Source organism: Leptonychotes weddellii, chromosome 4 (genome assembly GCF_054177405.1).
Source record: "Leptonychotes weddellii isolate Sample4059 chromosome 4, ASM5417740v2, whole genome shotgun sequence".
Lineage (NCBI taxonomy): Eukaryota > Metazoa > Chordata > Mammalia > Carnivora > Phocidae > Leptonychotes > Leptonychotes weddellii.
Genome location: NC_138372.1, coordinates 98,320,874 through 98,322,842, shown reverse-complemented (window position 1 = coordinate 98,322,842; position 1,969 = coordinate 98,320,874). Strand labels below are relative to the sequence as shown.

Below are 1,969 nucleotides of genomic sequence, written 5' to 3'. Positions count from 1 at the left end.
CTTACTTTTTTATGTCTGGAAAAACAAATGCTCTTGGTTAGAACTTTACTCAACTTTAATTTTTCACAAATAAGATGTTACCCTGAGTTTGAGCTTCATACTGCAAAGTCTTTTTCAAAAAAAAAAAAATGGAACTATATATGTTATACACCCTGGATAATTTAATAAAATTTATAATTTAAATATCTATGAATTTAGGAATGAAAGTAGATAGATATATGGATATAGATAGATACAGATAGATACAGAGGTAGACAATCCTATATCTTGAGATTCTAGCTCTATAAATAACCCCAAAATGGAGTAAAAACATTTGACAAAACTACCCATATTTTTTCCTAAATGACTTTGGTCATTAATAAACCCTCATTTATTTGTGGCACAATGGGATTTTATCCTACAGTTAACATTTGCACCATCTCTAAGCTCCAATTTCCTCATCTACATAAAGGATAACCTCATAAAAACCATCTTGTGTTAAAATAAGAATTAAGTTAGGCGAGTGTGCAGGCGTGGCTGGGACTAGACAGCCGCTCCAGAATCTCCGCTAGTTCCACTCTGTTTGCACCAAGCTGCCGCCATGGCCACCTACAAACTGGTGCTGATCCGGCAGGGCAAGAGCACTTGGGACCTGGAGCACTGCTTCAGTGGCTGGTATGATGTGACCTGAGCCCAGCTGGCACGAGGAGGCAAAGCACGATGGCCAGGTGCTGTGAGATGCTGGCTAGGAGTTTGACATCTGCTTTACCTCAGCGCAGAAGAGAGCAATTCAGACAGGGCTGGATGCCATTGATCAAATGTGGCTGCTGGTAGTGAGGGCTTGATGCCCCAGTGAGCAGCACTATGGGGCTCTGACTGGCCTCAGCTGAAACTGCTGCCAAGTATGGCAAAGCCCAGGTAAAGATCTGGAGGTGCTCTTATGATGTCCCACCACCTGGGATAGAGCCTGACCATCCCTGCTACAGCAACATGAGTAAGGATCACAGGTGTGCGGAGCTCACTGAATATCAGCTACCCTCTTGTGAGAGTCTAAAGTCCACCAGAACTCTGCCCTTTTGGAATGAAGAAATACCCCAGACCAAGGAGGGCAAACGGGTACAGATTGCAGCCCATGGCAACAGCCTTCTGGGCATTGTCAACTGTCTGGAGGATCTTTCCAAAGAGGCTATCATGGAGCAGCACCTGCCAACTGGTATTCCCATGCTCTATGAATTGGTCAAGAACTGGAAGCCCATCAAGCCCATGCAGTTCCTGGGGTTGAAGAGAAGGGGGGTAAAGCCATGGAAGCTTCGGGGGCTGCCCAGAGCAAGGCCAAAAGGTGAAGAACAGGCAGACTACTTGCCCAAGGGCACCCTCCCTGCCCATCCCATTCCACTGCACTTCTTCTCTGCACATGTCACACTAACCACATCTGTAGGCATCTTAAGTTTTAGCTGCAGATTGGGATTGGTGGCTCCTAATTTCGTTTAGCCATTTTGTCTCTTGCATCCACTCCTTTCATATAATCTAATCAGAATGGCACTTCTGGGGCATGGGCCTCAGTCCAAACTGAGCGAAGACTTTTATCCAAGAGTAGAGAGTTAGTAACACTGGGGTTTTTGCTATTGCTTTGTTACTAAGGACCTGCTTGAGTTGGGTAAGGAGGAACCAGTCTAGGTGTGACCAATGGGACACAGGAAAGCCTATTTGTGTTCCCAGGAGCCAGTCCTCTACTACTTTGTAGTTTCTGTAGTCAAGTGACTGTCTGGGGGGCTCTTTTTTTTTTTTTTTCTTTTGTAGACCATGTCTTGCCTTTTCTTTTTGTGGGCAGGATTCTCTCACAAGCAAGAATACAGCCCAGGGAAGGGACCCAAAGGACAAGGAAATCGCATTCTGTTTACAGCTAGAGAATCAGGGTTCTGCTTTCCTTCCTGCTCTGTGCAGGGCATCGTGCTAGGAGCTGCTGCTTTGCACTGTCTCTTCTTTCTCC

At 45.5% G+C, this 1,969-nt stretch overlaps 1 pseudogene; it reads left to right on the top strand.

Annotated features, from left to right (window-relative positions):
- Positions 1-580: 580 nt before the first annotated feature.
- Positions 581-1,322, top strand: LOC102744885 (phosphoglycerate mutase 1 pseudogene; annotated as a pseudogene).
- Positions 1,323-1,969: the final 647 nt, after the last annotated feature.